Below are 18,129 nucleotides of genomic sequence, written 5' to 3'. Positions count from 1 at the left end.
CTGCTCTTCTGCACAGGAAATTGTTCCAGTGCTTTGAACCTTCATATGAAATTTAAATGTAATTGCCAGAAGCATTACCTTATTAATAAAAGTAGAAAAGCATCATTACTAATTATCGTGAGCTTCATTTGCATTTTCTAAACATTTACATTATCTAATCTAACTATGTAGCAGATGCTTGCATGATTTCTAACTCAGCTCTTTTCCAAAATGAATATCCAACACCAGTAAATAATAAGGATTGCTTTGGACTACTCCTGTCAGATGCAGTGTCTTACTCAAAAATGAATTTCATCAGCCCACAGATGCAGTCCATTTTTAATGAATACCAAGCCACTAACTTCATTTCAGTACAGCTGATCTACCTTGTTGAATGCTGTATCAACTGATCCCATTTCAACAGTAGATCCTGCAAGATATCTGCAACAAATTACCTCTTTGATAGAAAGATCCAATTGATTTGCACTAATCTAATTTAGAGGAGGCTAGAATAAAATCATACTGGGACTTAATCTCATCTGAATACAAACAGTACAAAAATGCTGCTGATAAGTAGCTGATGTAATGCTCTGACACACCAGGGGGCTGATGTACCAATCCTGCTCCCATTGAGGAGAGCACTCTGCAATTCCCAATGGTGCCACTCAGATTAAGACTTGAAATTGCATGTTTAGCATAGAATAACTGGAACTTAATATCACAAGATAAAGAAGGGAAAGGGAGAAGAGGAGAGAAAAAGCAGACTATTCTTTGCAACAGTTGTCACGAAAGGGACACGGGGTGCATTGAACACAGCATATCTAGTCAGTCCAAAGAGATTATTCTTCCACTATATTTAGCATTGGTGCAGCTTCACCTTGAGTATTGTGTGCAGCTCTGGGCTTCACACTATAGAAGGGGTGTTAAGGTCCTTGAAAGTGTCCAGACGAGGGCAACAAGGTGGTAAGAGGGCAGGAAGGCACATCCTGTCAGGAGAGGCTGAGGACACTGGGGTTGTCCAGGCTGGAGAGGAGGAGGCTGAGAGATGGCCTCACTGCTCTGCACCTCCCTGAGGAGTGGGAGAGGGAAGTGCCAGTCCCTGCTCCTGGTCAGCAATGTCAGGAACATCACAAGTCATAATGCCTTTAATAACATGCTCTAACTTTTAGTTAGCCCTGAAGTGGTCAGGCAGTTGGAATTGATCAGCTCTGTAGCTCCCTTCCAGTTGATTCGATTCTATTCTATTTTATTCTATTCTATTCTATTTCATTCTATTCCATTCCATTCCAATAACCAAATCCCATCTAGACCGACAACACACAGCACCAGGCCTTTGGTAAGATAATGCCCAGGAAGAAATCAAAGCTCTACTCCTCACAGTCTAGCAAAGGAGCCATAAGTAGTGGAACCAAACCTAACAAATCACAGGTGGCTCTTAAGCTTATTGTTGTAAGCTTAAGGTGAGAGTGATCTGATGTCATTACTAGTAATCATCAAAAGCAAATGAAACCACCAGTGTTGCTTTTTCTTCCTTTAAAATAAGCCCTCCAGATTTTGGTAGACAGGCAGCCAAATTTCAACAAAACCACCGTTTTGACCTGTGCCATCAAGTCCACTGCAGGAAAGAATGGAACCAATTTTACAGCACAGAATAGGATGCTCTAAAAGCCTATATCAGGAGTAACTGGACTTTGAGTGAACAGATTTCATTTATAGACATTTATTTGCTGATTTACTGTGTAGATTTAGGATAATTCAGCCCACCATCTCTCTGTGTCTGTAAAATGGTGATAACAATCCCACCTCCTGGGAAGCTCGAGGTTAAACTTACTAATATTTGCAAAACACTCTGAGGTGCTGCAATTCAGGCAGTAACATGAATATAAAACATCACTATACTGCAGCTATTATATTTAAATTCATCAGCTTCAACCAGAAATATACTTATCTAAGGGGAAATATAATAATACTTCCTTATTCTACGCTACATAAATAACTATGTAATTATGAAGGAGCAATTATAAATGAAAATAATTGTAGCAAACTTGGAGAACTTAGAACTTGCAATAAATTCTGGTCATCTGGGACAGCAAACAAGAATAAATGGATGAAAAGACAAATAGATACAGGGATGCATACATAATCAAATTATGCAAGTGGAAAGGATCTTTGGATCCAACCTCCAACCATACAAAAATGTTTTGTTTGTGATTGACTTTCTGGTTGTTCACTGTTCTGTTACTTCCATAGAATATGCCAAGAAAACAAAATTAAGTTGGTAATATCTGCAAGTCTGGGGACAGAGTATGTGAAACCATTAACCACTGAAATCCTCTTCCGTCTCTAAGCACACATATTCCCTCAGACCTTTGCAAATAAATGTCTCAGCTATCCTATTTCTGTTTGGATTCCATTGTCCCTAAATTAGTGTAAAGTTTCCTGGATGACCTGAAATCTTAAACTATGTTTCACGTCAAATCCCTGGAATGAAGCTTTCTACGCAGACAAGAAGAATGGAAACAAAAACCCTCATCTCTATAGTTCAAAAATGAAAAGCTATAACATTTGTCATTATTATGGCTGCAATTCAGTTAGTTTTCCTGAGTGGGAAGACAATATGGTTTCTGACAACAGGCACTGTTTTGGCATTAACAGCTGTCCAAAACCAATTCCAGTTATAAGCTCTTCATAAATGTCTGTCTTCCTGGAGTGCTCACATTTGAAATCTGTATTTTACCTTCAACGTGATTTCAGTAGTTGTTTGGAAGTATACACTCAACAGACTGACTTCCTGCTTTTATTCAGTATTCATGTATTTGAAATACGCTACTGGAGAAAAAAAGGATTTGTGTATTAAAGTGTTTACCTTATTTTCATTTCTATTTTCATTGCCTCAAATACAACGCAGAATTTCCTGATAAACAATCCCCAACATGGGCTAAAACAATTCCCACTTATTATTCACAGCAGAGGTAAAACAGGATTTCAAAGGCTAAAAGATGCCCTCAATTTGCATCCTGCTTCATTTGTCAGTAAATCTGTTTGCTGTTGGGAAGGCGTTTGCCATTCTGTTCTATTAGTCATTCAGTTAAAGCAAGGCTTGTAATTAACACTTGTGATAATTAGGCGTTGGTTTGGTTTGGTTTGGAATCAACCTCTGAGTTTTAATTAAATCTCAGGAATTGACAAAAACGGATACGGGCTTTTGTTTAGCCAAATGATTAAGCGGTATTTTCTTTATCATCTTTTTGTAGAAGCCATATTATTTTCTACCCCAAGCAAGCAGGGATGTTACATTGTGGGTTTAAATGAGCAGTTTACAAATAATTACTATTTCTCTATTTAATGTTAATAGGAACCTCATTCCAAAAACAAATCACTAACCTCACACAGAACGCTTCCCTCAACGGACGCATTATCTTTATGACAACACTAGGTCAGCCAACAGTACCATATATTACCCATGACTTATTCTTTATTGGAAGATAGGGAAAAAATATCTTCACATTGAGTTAAGCCTATCCCAGTAAACCTGTTACGTGAACATTTTGTCCACCAGCAAACAGACAACCCAACCTGCCATGACAGATTCCAATTACAAGAAAATATATATCTTAAACAAATGAAACCCTTGTGTATCTAATGGTGCAATACAATAATTACAAAGACGATTGGACCATCTGTGCATCAGATTTATGGCCTTATCATGTACAGTCAGACCTTCCTAAAGTAGCCTGTCAAAGGAGCAGAACTTAAAAGGGAAGAGCTGAATGTGTGGCTACATTTTAAAGTAGCTTCTAAACAAACAAAGACATTGTCTTGCTGATCAGTTTTCAGAAGATGAAAATTCTAGGTCAAAATTAATACGGAACTAAGAATCTGGTATTGAAACCATTTTTTATCTGGTAAAAACCTGGTCGTAAAAGATGAGTGGCAGGGATGAGGGAGACTTTCTAAGAATACCCTGCAGGATGGCATAGGGACACCAAGCATCACCTCTCCTGTGGGTGGGGATGCCCTGGGGAAACTATCCATAGAAGAGGGGTTGAAGGAGACAGAGAAATGGAGAAGACAGCTGATATGGGGTTGTTGTCATTGATGAGGTTGGAGGAGCTGGAGTTTAGGAAAAGCCCAAATATCTCCTCATCACTGACTGCAAGGGGGGGGGGGCTGGCTACAGGTGACTCACATTATGGAATGAGCAATGTGGGAAGCAAGGTTTTGTTTGATCAGAGTAATAGTATGGTGTAGAGTACTTCCTAGGACCCAGCCCAGGGCTTTGTTCTCAAACTGAATGTTCTTGGGAGCTGCACAAGGGCAAGCAGAATTAAAAACCTTAAAATAAATTTTGAAAAATTCAGCAAGCTGCATCTTGCTTCCAGAATTTGGCCAAGACTGGCAGCATTTTATACTCAAAGTTTTTTTTAAACTCTAAAGAAGGCACAATATTCATTGCTTTAGAGCAAGAAAATTACAAAGCAATGGGCTGCTGCAAGAAGTGGTATACACAAGGTCCTTCCTCAGAGATGCAACTTGCCCAAGTAAGAGCTTGTTTGGAAATCTGTATTTCAAAACCAACCAGTGCCACATGGAGGAAAGCCAAAGCAGCAGAGCCCGTCAAGCCCTTACAGCAAGTTCATACTCCAGGATTCATTACACTGCCTCTCTAAATGGCATTATGGTGAAGACAAGGAGCCCGCAGAGAAAGCTGAGGGAAAGATTTTCTTCAGAGGGGCTGTTCTGCAGCACCAAGCAGTTCTGTACTCTTCCCTCACCTTCCCCTCCCCCCCAAAAGAAGAGCTTAAATAGTGATGTTTCAAACACATACTACTGTTTCTTGTTAAGTAATTTTAACTCAGAAGTTATAAATATGCCAATGGACTAAGGGATGCATGGGACAGCAGAACAATGAAAGCTAATCAGTGCACAGAAAAATGAATAAAGGCAGCTTAAATTCATTGGAAAAAGATAAAGCAAGCAGAACCATCCCAGCCTCCATTGCAAATGGTTTACAGATGCATAATGAGCATAACTATTAGAGGGAGACAAGTTTTTAGAAAACTCAGTTGAGTTTGCTGTAAACTCCTTTTACTTCTCTCAGTACAGTTATCAATGAAATGGAGCTTTGAAAGAGGAGAAAAAGAGAGGAGACTGTGATAAAGCGAGGAGCGGAGGAAAAGAGCTAATACTGAGAAATAAAATAAAAGCAGGGAAAATACAGGAAAATCAAAATATAAGAAAATGTACAGAAAAGCAGATAAGAAATTGGAGATAAGAAGAATGGAAGAACAGAAGCTAGAGTCGGAGATAAAGCACAAAAAATTGAAAAAAAAGGTAGAAAACCTGGGTTGAATAAGATAGGAGAAGACATGAAGTGCAAAACGCTACACTAAGGCTGAAAATACTTCCCTCCCCCCCAAAAAATAAATAAACCAACAATAAAATCATGATATAGGTGAAAAAAAAAAAAAAAGTTAAGAAATTTTAAATAGGAGTAGAAGTTACAAGCAGCATGCCCAGAAAATGCCATCTTTCTCCAGCATGCAAGTCCCATTTTGCATAGGCACACTGAGGCAACCGGCAGGGAGGAGGCTTGCCAGTGTCTTTAGTAGTGCAAAAAATGAGACTTTTTGCTATTAAGTCCCAGTCCAGCTGCTGCCAGCCTGCCTTTGGCTGGGACTTGCCAAGAGTATATCATTCACCGACAAACTCTTATCTGAAAGCAAGAGGGACAACCTATGAAAAAATGAACCCACCCAAAGGTGGAAATGACTTAATGCCTTCTAACTTCAGGCTGGTCATGAGCTAAGCAATAGTCTTACTCAAGAAGAAAAAAGAAATAAATGCAACATTTTGGAATATGTAGAATCTATTTTCTCACCTGCCTTCTCCAGTAAGGAAACTGAATTCCCGGAATTTAACTTTGGGCACTGGTATTTGTCATTCTTCTTTGCTACGCTCAAGGGCTCGATGCTGAGGACAAATGGGTTTCATCAACTATTTGTTACTGTCACAAAGCTAGCTTGGATTTCTGAGCTTGGCCCCTCAACTATACAGCCATAGTCTTCTTCATGGATGAGGTCATTTTTTTAATCATCTTTTGTCTAAAGGACAAGCCTGCTTTATTAAGTATGAGAAAATAAAGAAACCCTGAAAAACCACGGGAGGCTGACAGAAGTGGGTGCCTTTTATATTAGATGAAGTCCCACATACAAAATAAACCTCCGGCTGACTGTACCAGGAGCAGGACTGCAGCTAAGGTTCATCTCTGCTTTACCTTTTCTATCTCCCACTTCCTCTGCCCAACACAGCTAAACCTCAAATGACATCTTTGCTCTGAAGCTGCACTGAGATACATACATACAGAGAGAGACAAAAGAAAAAGCCCTATACACATTAAGGGAGTTTTGTGTATACTGCATAAGAACTGCAGCGTGGTATCCCCAACGTCCTGTGCAAAAGGCAATGAATTCAATGAGAGTTTTTTGCTTGCCCTTGAAGTGCTTTCGGATGAGGCTTTAGAAGAGCAGTAACACTGCCAGCTCTGCATGCTCAGTATACCTACAGCAAGAGACAGTAACTTTTCCATCTCTGAGTTTGTCTTAACTTTCATACAAAGCAGAGAGGAAGGAATTATGATCTTGAAATGAAGCATAGGATAGTGCCACATGTGCCACCATTTGGGTCTTTTCAAACAGAGGCACAAAAAAATTGATATTAAAATATTTTGGAGTTGTTTTCTTCTCAATCACATTCCAACCTGTCTTTGGTTAAGAATCTGAAATGTTTAATTAATGTAATTTTTTGCACTCCCAATTGGAGAGAAATCTTTAGAAACATGAGCTAATCATGGCATGCATTTCCAAAAGGCAAAAAGACTTGAAATGACTGATATTTTAATAGCTCCTTTGTTTAAAGTCAGCTGCAAGAATTTTTGTGGCCTTAATACTAAATAGTACTATGGAGAAATAACAGCCCTTTTCCCTCTCTCCTCATATGGGTTCCAGGCCACAGCTAAACACCGCAGAGAATGCAGAATTGGGGGCATTTTGTCACTTGCTTTTAGGGACCAATAGGGCAGGAAATGTTGTGGTGTAAGAAGTGACAGTTCCTTGGCACCAGTCCTCAGCTGTGCCCAATGGCACTGACTGGAAGGAGAGCAAAAAGACTGGGGGAAAAGTCCTGTCTGCAGGGAGCAAGGAGAAAAGGGTGGGGAAACCAAGACAGAGATGTCTCCCTCAGCATCTCCCAGCCTTCTGAAATATCTCTTTCTAGCCTCAGTCATTTGAACCTAAAGGAACAAGCCCACAGCACATGGTTCTTCGTTGCTTGAAGACCAACTGGAAGGCAGTAGTGTGTTCTGGCTAAGGTTGAGGTGACATCCACCACCTCACTTGTTGGAAATTGGCTGAAATTGCTGGATAGGCATGTAGGTACAGTGGGGTAGGATGAAGGGAGCAGAATTTTCACACCCTGGGAACAAGTTTTAGACAGAAAGCTTCATAAAGCAAAGCAAAAAGTTGTAAATTCATATTTAAAAAAAATATATTAAAGTACCTCTGAGGATATAGTCTTTGGACCACATTGTAACTTTTTCTTTCTAGCTATTATTTCTTAAACTGGAGTTCAAGGTTGCTGTACCCACTTCACACCAGCTAGGCATAGCAGCTGTTCTCTTCAGCTATGTCAGTTGGTTTAACAGAAGATACTAACTTTTTATATGTACATTTTCTCACCACCATGATCAAAGCAAAGGAAGCAGAGAAGGATGGAAAGAAATCCTACATCATCTACTAACAAAAGGGAAGGAAAAGAGGGAGGAGGAATCTCCAAAACTTGTGCTCGTCCAAGGGAAAAGCATATAAAACATACATGTTAATGAATAACCAGATGTTTCTAAAAGCCAGGAAATCTACTCTTCCCCTTGGCCAATTTCAAACTAGCATGAACTCCTTTTCTTGTTCCCAGTTCATCAGTGAACACTGGATACTCAGATGCTTAATTTGTGCCTCCTGCAATGCTCACTAAATCCAAGGAAAGTTTTTGCACAGTTTGGTTTTGGAGCAGTCTCTAAGCATAGCAATGCTGTGGTTAATGCAACACTTCAGTTTGCTCTGAGACGTGACACCAGATTTTCCATTACAATAAGCTTTCCCAATTGTCTTTCTTGTGGCAATTCTAATTATATACAGAATAAACTGTTCTTTTAGCTATTGAGCCAATGTTTCAGAAGATTCAAAACAGTATCCAGTATTCAGTCAGTCAGTTACTCTTCTAAATTAAAGTCAGAGATTGATCAAATGATAACCCTACAATTTTTTGTTTATTTAACTATAGACTTTGGCAGGCCTGCATGTTTAAGTTCAGCATATCCCTAAGTGTTTTCAGATCAGAGCTTCTATTTATCATGAGACAGCAGTCTGAGGAATTAGCATGTCCTCATCTTCTTCGTGGTGTTCAGCAGACAAGATGGGTCTGTAGTATAACGTGTCAGAGAACTACAAAGTCCCTTTGGACAAGCTTCTGTGAGAATTAGATCCTTAGGATAGCTTGACAAGCGTTGTTGCTTTTTCTTTTGTTCCTCCTGTTGTCCTCTATGGCAGGTAGAAAATGAGCAATTAAAAGGATCTCATGTCTTCCTGTATTCAATAAAAAGAGATGTGTAAGAGGCTGTCATTGTGTCAACCCATTTCTTCATCACTGCCTTAAAGACATGCTTTCTCATCTCCCACCCCAGCCATTAAAGGGGCAGAAACTAATTTCCTGCACAATTTCTTTGGCCAGGCCTAAGCAGCTTAAAGAGCAGTCCTGCAAATGCGCTCAGAAAGAAGTTCCAAAGCTTCTGCCTAGAAAGGAGTTCAAATAAATTAGAGCTCATTGAGCATTATTACAGCTTGTTGCCTATGGTATTTCCTCCCCCCAGGGTAAAGGAAATAATCTTGATTAATGACACCCAAAAAATCATTTTTCTCTTTAATTCACTAATTGGTTAATCTTTTGTGACATCAAAGAAGGCTGCAGCATTTGCAAAAAATGGTCAATGCAAAAGCCAGATTTCCTGTGCATTTTCCATGTGTGCTTTGTTTCCTGATGTAATTTCTAACTGAAAAGGAATGAAAAATTGAAATCTCCAGTTTACATGAGAAATGGCAGTTTTGAGCTCCCTATCAGACACCTCATTTTCTCTACATTAGTCACAATCAGACAGACAAGGCTCTGTCTTGTTGAGCTACATTTAGTAGTCTGTCTGAACTGCAAATTTAGATGACATCCAAATTACAGAGACTCAGCCAGTAGGTTACACTAATGCAAACTAGGAGAAAAAGAATCAAGACTATTGATTTTTTTGGTCCTTTCTCTGTCATATTCCCTTAAAGGCATTTACCAAGGCTTTTAAGATCTTCAGCATTTTCACAAAGGAACAAATTACGTGCAAATAAGACTGCCTTAATCTATTCTTCCCTGCTTGGATTGTTCTTTCTGTACAGTCATTATGTGTTTTTTACGCTGCTGCTGCAGTTTACTTGATCCACTTTCATGCACCATGTGGTCAATATATATGTTGAAGAGTAACTGTGGAAAAGCACATCTCTTGCACCTGCCTATGATAATCAAAATCTTGTTTGTTAATTCCCTGCGATCCAAATACATCACACATCTCTCTGCTCTTTCTTGCAGCTGTTTCAGCAATTTGATGTCAGATTCTGCAGAAAGCTCTTCTGATCGCATTTCCATTCGCAGACAACCTGATTTTTTGCAATAAATATTTACAGGGGGGTTGTTAGAACCTCAAAAATGTGAAAAGCAAAGACCACAGATTCTACTGACAAATAGAGCTGATTTTCAGCATATTGAACCTTCACAACTCTGTCCAAGCCAAACATCCCTGTCCCTCTGACTACTCAGGCTAACATGAATCTACTGAAGACCCACGTAGCTCTACTGAACTCATACGGTAACATAATTAGCTGATGTGAATGGCTGAACTCCACTGAAGGCAACAAAAATATGTATTATTTTTTGCCTACCAGTCTCTGCAGAGGAGCCATAGCCAATATCCAGCTCAACATAACTGTATGTTACTGAGAAAGAAACTCTCAGAAAACACGCTCCTTGGAGCAGTCAGTGCAGTTCAGTTCAGTTCAGGAACAACAGGCTGTACAATCAGCCAAAGACTTAAGTTTCCAGATGCTATGAAAAGTAATAGAAATAATAACAGCTTCAGAGAGTTTAAGTGCTTCCTTCTTTGAACCAGCTACCCACCGAGAGAATTAGGAAGAGCTTTTTCTATATGATCTCACTAAGCAGCTGTATAAGCTTTTTTAGGCATAGTTAGCAAACTACAAACTCATTAGCCACTACATATGGTACTGTCACTTTCCATGAAATCTGAAGCTCACATACTTTCCTTTTAGGCTGTGCACATGCTTCCTGTCGGAGTTGAACGTATGTGCCATCAGGCAGTAATATGCCCCTTATGCATTACCATTTGTGTTTGTTTGACTTTATTTTTCATAGGCTCCTAGGCTTCTGACATTATTTCAGCCTTCAAACTTACATGTGCTCTGCTTTTTTTCCTGCATCTAGGGAAAGAAATTGATACATTTTCCTTTTTTCCTTTATTCTTTTTTTTTGTTTTTTTTTTTTTTTTTTTTGATATGCCCACAAGGACTCCATCTTCCATCTTCTATTCCCTCTCATATGTTATTAATTCAAACACAAACTGAAGTTCATGCTGTTTTTTTGTGCTTTTTATTTACCATTGACAATTGCAGGGTTCGAGGTAAGTGAGTTTCTCACAAGCAGGTAAACTGGCCAAATGCTTTCCTAGTCCCTTCCCGGGCCGGGGGCCCCCCCCCCCCCCCCGCCCTGTGAAGGCAAATCTCCCTTCAAAGCACTAAGAAAGGTCTCAGTTATTATTCCAAGCCAGTTTAGCATGTTTTTCTTCCCTGTGTAAAACACAGAGCCATTTCCACTCTTCAGACTCACATTTTCCCTATCATTGATTTTTTTTCCCCTGACATTTCTGTACTATTATTTTACTACTGGCCTACCTCTTTGCTAACTCTAATGGAACAGAATTGAAGCAAAGACCCAAAATTCCTTGATGCTTGTCCCTCTTCCTTCCTTCTTTTGCGTCTACCTTCAACAGTCTTTTAACAATTTTCCATTTCCCCTGATTTTTTTCTTCTAGATCTCATTCAGATCACAGAAATAGCCTGTTTAAAGTAACTGTAGATTTTGCTGGCTTCTTATCTTCCTTTTTAATCAAAACTTCAAGTTTATACCATTACTGTGGGCTCATGTCATCTCAGAATCACTGCAAGATAATGCAAAGATTGAGTTGAATTTGAATAAGCCCTAAAAATTAATTAGAATTACAGAAGCATTCAGAGTCATCCTCTGAACTTTTTTTGAACTTTTTTTTGTCTTTCCCAATATGTTTAGTCTGTGTATTTCCAATAGAAGAGAATTTGAGCAGTTGGAGAAGACAGATGAAGAGAAAAGGGATGTTTAAGTAACTAGAATTGGAAAAGTTGTGGCAGCTCCAGCATATTTGACTGGAGAAAGAATGAAAAAGAAAAAAAAAAAAAAAAAAGACGTTGCATGCCTACAGTACCACTAGTATTCAGAGGACGAGTAGTTAGAGTTCTTGAGTTAAACATAATGTACAGAACTACCACTCACCACTGCCACCCTGGGAATTACTTAAGAGACTGAAAACAATGCTGCCATGGTGAAAAGCAAGTAAGCTGGCAACAGGACTTCATAGAAACACAATTTTATAGATACGGACTGCCACACTACGGAGAAATTAGAAGTGAACCTTGCTTGGATAATGGATCCCCTACCACTTGCCATGGAGATAGCAAGTGTCACAAATGGAAAAAGAAGGTATTTAACGAGCTGCTGATAAGGATGATAGTATTTTCTAGAGCACCATTTTGGGAGAGAGTGTAAGCCTCAGAAAGGATGCTCAGCAAAACCATATCACTTCCAGCTTAACACACTGCTAGCCATAAATGGTACGGAGAGCTATTGCATGGGACTTTGACACTACCTATATCTGCTTAGCACCAAAGTCAGTGATAAACCTCCATTTCAATACCAGAATGTCACAGTTTAACTCCTGCTGAATCATGAAAAAATGCCTCAATTCTTCAGTTCCTATAATAGTTCTTCAGCACTCACAGAATATCCCATTTTACGCCTTCAAAGCTTTTTGTAAAAAATAAGTATATACTGATATGGATGTTCTCTGGAGACAATTAAACATTATTATTTTCTTTTTACCAGTGGAGACACCAAGACACAGAAAGGTGAAGTGATTCTCCATGTACCAGAAGTTTTAAAGACATCACAGCTGAAGATCCCAAGTGTCCAGGAAACTAGTTTAATTGCATGTAACACATGTCCCAACACCACCAAAAAAAAAAAAAAAAAAAAAAAAAGTATAATTTGGGGGTTATTTTGAGGCTTTCAGAAAAAGGGCTAATCAGAAGCAGAATTTAAAAATTATTCCTTGCAAATTTTAGAGATTGCATGCAAAATCTAGTTCTGAAGCAAACAGCACAAGTCTTAGTTTCCATTGTTTATATGTAACAGGAATTACCTTGCTGTGAGTGAATGGGGGCAGGAAGAACAATGGAAACTTGTGAATGGAATATTATATTTCAGATGTCCAAATGTGACAACTAAGTCTTCTGATGACACTAATTGATTATCTACAGATCTGTACAAGTGACCCCTATTTCATGGAGTATACCAAGCCTCTGAATGGAGCATCAGCCAAATTAAACACCAGACTTATAAAAAACGTATATGATTGATACTATATATACTGTGGTATCTTGTGTGTCACTAAAATAATAGTTATTCATACTAAATTAAAAAAAAAAAAATTATCTTCATTTTCTAAGGTGAAATAAAATCTGTAACTAAGTAAACATTCACATTTACACTTGGTGGATGACCTTTAGTATTAAGCAGAGGTCACCTGAATCACATTATCCATATTTGAATGGTTATATAGGACTTACTTCACACAGAGGTCCCCAGGGTAATTATTTCATATCAGAACTAGGAAAGTTTAGTATCTGTATGCAGTATGTATTTACACTTCATGCCAATGCATTAAATAAAATTCTATCACATTCTGTCTTTGTCTTTGTATTTTCTTCTTTTCAAAGACATAAAGTACGTGATGAGATTACCAATTCCCTCATAGTCTGAAAGGCCCTGTCCTACTATTGTTAAAACAACTATGAAAAAGTTGGGAAAAAATGGAAAAAAAAAAGTCAATAAAGAAGCTGAAATCGTTTTAGAAGAGTGTACAACATTATCTACAACCACTTTGTCATAAGTGAAAAGGCAAAAAAGTATGAGAAAATGCACTATTCTACCATTAATGGACACACATACTTACATATACATGAAAAATGGTAGAAAAGAAAACTTTAATGAAGACATTAGTTAAGAGAAACATCTGAGAATGATTTAGTTAAAGGCCAAGTTCAAAACCCTTAGAAGCCAATGGATATTTTTCAAAGTAACTTACACAACACTCCAAGATGTACTCAGCACAAAAAGAGAAAACCACAAATTGAATAGCCTGAAACAGAGGGTGTTAAAGTCCTGATCAAGGGATTTAAATTCCACTGCTAGAGCCAAACCAAAAGGCCTAAGACTGACTTTGAATCTGGAGTGTTTGAAATCTAGATCCAGACATATCGGACTTCTGTGGCTAATGCGGACTCAGACTTGTTACGAGACCTAGTTGAAGCTCAAGGCAATTTCTAAGGAGGCTGGCATGAGTGTCCTTTCAAAATTTTGACACCTGAAAATCCTGAAACCACAGAGGATATTATTGATAACAAAACAGAGATGGTTGAAATATACAAATTTCTTATCAAAACTCTGAGAAAGCATCTTCCTATGAAACTTTATGGACAGGAAAAAAGGCCAATGTGAGAAATACTGAGATAAATATAGCATTTTCACATTTTCCAAATACTTTCTACATTTCTTTCAGGCAGGAAGTAGTAAAACAGTGGTCAAGAGTTTCATTCTCCCTTCTTTCTGCTCCAGTTTTCTCACCAGTTTTCAGAAGTGTCCACACGGAAATAATTTTTTTTAAATGAAGGATTTTTTTTCAGATTTCTTAACTCCTTTTCCAAAGGAAAGTAAAGAGCAAAAATAGAAAAAAAAAAATAATAGCAATAAAAAAGAAGGTATGGGGAAAAGACCTACCCTGTTCAAAACATTCTTATCCTGTTCACACAAAGACACCGAGCTTTGCATGGTGACAATGCACAGCCACAAATCTGCTTCAATCCTCTCAAAATTCAGATAGTGTTTAGCAATTGGTTCACAGCTTTTAGCAAAGCCAGGGGACGGTGAGTCTAGATGCCCTGCAGGGCCTAATGCAGCCAAGCCATTTAGAACGGCAGGGAACAGATTGCTGCTGCAATGCTTCTACTACTTCAAAATGTAGGTGGTAACATGTAAAACATGCACAGTCCGTGTAAAAACACAGTTCACCTGAAGAAAGGCCATACTCCAAAACGCAGCTGCTTCCACTGTACAGTAGCAGAAGCAAGGCATCCCAGGCTTTGGAATCCAAACATCCTTTCCAACTTCATTCCAGCTGTTGTGTGTTTCAGAAAAACAGGAGTCCATTTGGCACAGGGCTGGTAGGATCTGTTCCAGAGAGATGGGAAATGGGAATAGAAAAGGTGCTGAGGGTCAGGACAGAGGTATGTTCACAATGTTGACATTTGCACAGTGCTTGCCAGCATTATGCCTGTTCTAAGCCAATACCATTAATCATTCACTAAATTCACTTGAAAAAATTACAAATAAAAATAATTAAATAGTGTCAAGGCTTTGTGTTTTTGTACCACAATCCACAAGCTTTGACCTTCACGTGCATATTACATGCAGACCATGCCTGCTTAAATAAAGTTTTGTAGCAGACAGAACATCTGTTAGGTCTATTTCATATTCATGTTTAAGATGGGATTAGTCTCTAGGCTTTGTCAAATAATGAAGAAAAACAAAAAGGAAGAAAGAAATTAAAATCTTAATTCCCCTTTGATTTTGTGAAACAATTTGAATTTGAGCTAATTAGTACAAATGCTTATAGGAAATTCTGTAAGATCTTTGCTTGAAATCTTCCAACCTTTCAGAGATTAACAACCCATCTATAGCATAAGCCCTTTCAGAAATGCAGCACATGTACGACTCCGCAGAATTACAAGGAAAGGTACTTTTTAACTCCAAGTGCTTATGTGGTGTTAACTGGTACAGCTGTATTGAAAGTAACATTGTTAGACTCATTCTGCATCAGACTAGGAGCCAGCACCAGCTAAAATATTTTCTGTATGTTTTTTTGTGTGTGCGTGTGTGTGTGTGCAGAAAGCATTATAGCACTGTGTTTAGAAGTGATGCTGAATTAGGGACCTCCTGATTTTAAAATAATAGCCTCGTAACTTCAAACTGCTGGTCAGTGCCTTAACACCCCCTCTGAAGGCTTCACATGGCTGAGGGCCTAGAGCAGAAGAATACCTGACTGCTCAGTGGGGCTTTCAGCTCAGCGGCCACTTCAAAGCTGCTAGCAGGAAGCCAAGTGACGGGTGAGCCACTGACCATCACTCGGAGCCCACACAGGTGGCCAAAGCTTGGGTGAGAAGCTGAGGAGCATAGGTGCCAGGTAAATTGTATGGGCTCCCCAGAGGATTGGGTCTGCAGCAGGGCTGGGAGCATGTGTTGGCAATATTGAGTTTAAAGGTTGCCCAGGTGAATACTGATTGACACGTTACCAGGAAAGGCACAGAATATCAGAAGCATGAGACTGGAAAAAATGCCTCAGAAACAGACACACAGGTAAGAAAAAACACACCCAACTGACTCACACAAGGAGGAGAACCCAGAGAGCTGGAGGGAGAGGAAGAGTGAGCACTCCACAAGCCACGGATGAATGAAACGGTTGACATAATGCTTCTTCATCGTCCCCAGTACAATTCCATTTCCCATCCACTGGGAAGCATCTCCAGGTCAGCTCCACAAAGCTAGACAGGTTTCCTGTGTGAGGTTCCTAGTTTGCTAAACTGTGGGATACCAAGAAAAGAGAATCAAGCAAAATGGAAAGAAAACCATGATTTTACACCACATCCAAGCCTCCTGCATACTACACCCTGAGAGGGAGGGCCAGTTCCCATACAAGCACAGATCTACGCAACAAAACAGATTTTCACTTGCATAATCATTTGCATGGCAGGACTTACTGCTTCTGCTGCATGCAGAGCACTGCAGTCAAGTTCTTTTCCAAGCTCTTCTCTCCCTACTTAAAACCAGGCTGGATATTCCCCAGTAATGGATTTTACAGCAAGCACACGACAGCCAATTTGGAAGGGTCACTTCACTAGTGGGGAAACAGATGGGAGCGGGCAATTATCAATGGAGAAATACTGCATGTAGATAAATATCTACTGCTAGGATGACACCAGCAGAGCTCCCGTAAGAGTTAATTGTGCCCCTTCGCCTTTTAGACTGGGTTGCAAAGGTTCATAAAATACTGGGTGTAAATTATTTGCAATTTCAAAGGGCTTTTGATAGGATCCCTCACTGGAGATTATCAAAGGGAACAAATAAGCATGGGATAAAGAGCAAGTCATGTTAAGGATTAAATCCCAGTTAAATAATAGGAAACAAAGAGTTATAACTAATGGGTTTTTCCCAGAATAAAGAGAAGTTAATAACAGGACACCCTTCAGAGCATTACAAAAACTATTATGGTTCAATATAGTTATTAATAACGAAGGAGCAGGGCTGTGGGGTCACAGCATATGCCTGAGACAAGAATAACCTGGGACCTTGTCTGCTGCATTTTTTGTTGTGTGTGTGTCTGTTATATATATATATATATATATATATATATATATATATATATCCCCCCAAAGCACCCTGTGAAATCAATGGGAAAGTGTGATCATGGCTCATGAAAACCAGCTCCCATTCTCAGACCTCTGTAAATAGCCAGTCATACTGGGACAGGCTGTAAATCAGTAAAAGGAGCTCCTGAACACTGCTGCTCTAATAGCTAACAGCTTATCTGTATTTCAAAATATCTCTGGCTAGATAGTGATAAATGGGGTGTCATAGCTGCTTGGGAAAGCATAGCTGGGATGCTATAAACCACAGCGCGAACATTACATCAACAAGCACGATGCAATAATTGGACGCAACTAACTTTGATCAATGATTAAACTTAACATAAGAAAAGTTAGAGCTTGGGGGCATTGTTTGTTTGTTTTTCGATGCATGAGGAATTGATTATTTAAATCAAAAAGACTCGTTTGTTTCTCTGTTCTGGTCCCGCTGACAATGGGAAGGCAGGGCTCTGCAGGGCTCTTGTAACCAGATACTTCGCAGCGATCCTTGTCTAGCACTTTAGGCAATTGATTTTTTCCTTTCCTTTCTTTCACATACCTAAAGCTACTTTGAAGGCAGCAACCTCCCTTACTCTGTCCTCCTGCTATTCCCAACCTTCTGCCCTGGAGAGACAGAAAAGCTGCAACAGCTGCTTGCCGCAAATAACTCTTCACACACACTAATTTTAGTGTAGAAAGAGCAAAGTAGCTGGGCAAGACAAGCTAGGCGTGACCTCGGATGTCACAGCCCCTGTCAAGAATAACACCAAAGAAATGTGCTCCTGCACATCAACCCCTACATGCACAATCACAGATGGAGGAGCACCAAGAGCAAGAATCTAACTCACAGTTGTTCTGAAAACTAATCTAAATTAGAAGCAGGGAAATAGAGCAGTCCACAACCAAGAGAAAAAGCAGAAGCAAGGCATAGTATTCTGACTTCATCAGCAAAAGGAAACGAAAGAATTTTAATGGGAGGATTCCCAGAAGCACTGACTGGTGCCTAACTCCTGTTTACATCAGAGATAAAAACATCAGCTCCCACCAACCATTTCTAATATCTTGCCCTTGGGATATCATTTCTAATGTGTCATTATTTAGAAACAACACTTCCTAGAGAAAATACTGCCCACTTAAACCCACAAGTCTGGGTCAACAGGCAGTGTAAATCATTGTTGCTTCCCCACAGTTCTAATGAACAGCACCTGAAAATAGCGAA

General features: G+C 39.2%; 1 long non-coding RNA gene across 1 annotated transcript; it reads right to left on the bottom strand.

Moving 5' to 3' along the window:
- Positions 1–884: 884 nt before the first annotated feature.
- LOC118168538 lies at positions 885–16,398 on the bottom strand. The gene is made up of 3 exons (XR_004751633.1): positions 16,266–16,398; positions 14,521–14,679; positions 885–965 (listed from the first exon to the last, which is right to left on the bottom strand). It is a non-coding gene; the product is annotated as an uncharacterized LOC118168538 (long non-coding RNA).
- Between the last annotated feature and the right edge of the window lie 1,731 nt (positions 16,399–18,129).

Source organism: Oxyura jamaicensis, chromosome 5 (genome assembly GCF_011077185.1).
Source record: "Oxyura jamaicensis isolate SHBP4307 breed ruddy duck chromosome 5, BPBGC_Ojam_1.0, whole genome shotgun sequence".
NCBI lineage: Eukaryota > Metazoa > Chordata > Aves > Anseriformes > Anatidae > Oxyura > Oxyura jamaicensis.
This window is presented reverse-complemented; position numbering and strand designations above follow the sequence as displayed.